This window comes from Eimeria tenella, genomic scaffold (assembly GCF_000499545.2).
Source record: "Eimeria tenella Houghton genomic scaffold, Eth_scaff2371, whole genome shotgun sequence".
Taxonomy (NCBI): domain Eukaryota; phylum Apicomplexa; class Conoidasida; order Eucoccidiorida; family Eimeriidae; genus Eimeria; species Eimeria tenella.
The window spans coordinates 3651-3920 of NW_013542233.1; the positions used below are offsets into that span (position 1 = coordinate 3651).

The 270-nt window shown below is 58.9% G+C and overlaps 1 protein-coding gene across 1 annotated transcript in view; it reads right to left on the reverse strand.

Moving 5' to 3' along the window:
* The window catches only part of ETH_00043245 (serine carboxypeptidase S28, putative), a gene marked incomplete at both ends in the record, with an annotated part of 3962 nt that overhangs the window by 3393 nt on the left and 299 nt on the right, over positions 1-270 (reverse strand). The window lies entirely within an intron of this gene.

Below are 270 nucleotides of genomic sequence, written 5' to 3' on the forward strand. Positions count from 1 at the left end.
GAAGCAGGGCGAGGTAAGGAGACACCGTAGAAGCGGTGCTCGAGGGCATACGCGTCAGCAGCAAAAGTGCCTCTCAGTGCAGCAAAATGGCCTGCAGCAGCAGCAGCAGCAGCAACAGCAGCAGCAGCAAACCCCACAAAGGAGACACAAAACAAAGGGGAAAGACACCTGGGAGGAGGATGGCGCTGCAGCAGCAGCTGCAGCTGCAGCAGCAGCAACGACGCAGCAACAGCAGCAGCAGCAACAGCAGCAACAGCAACAGCAGCAGCA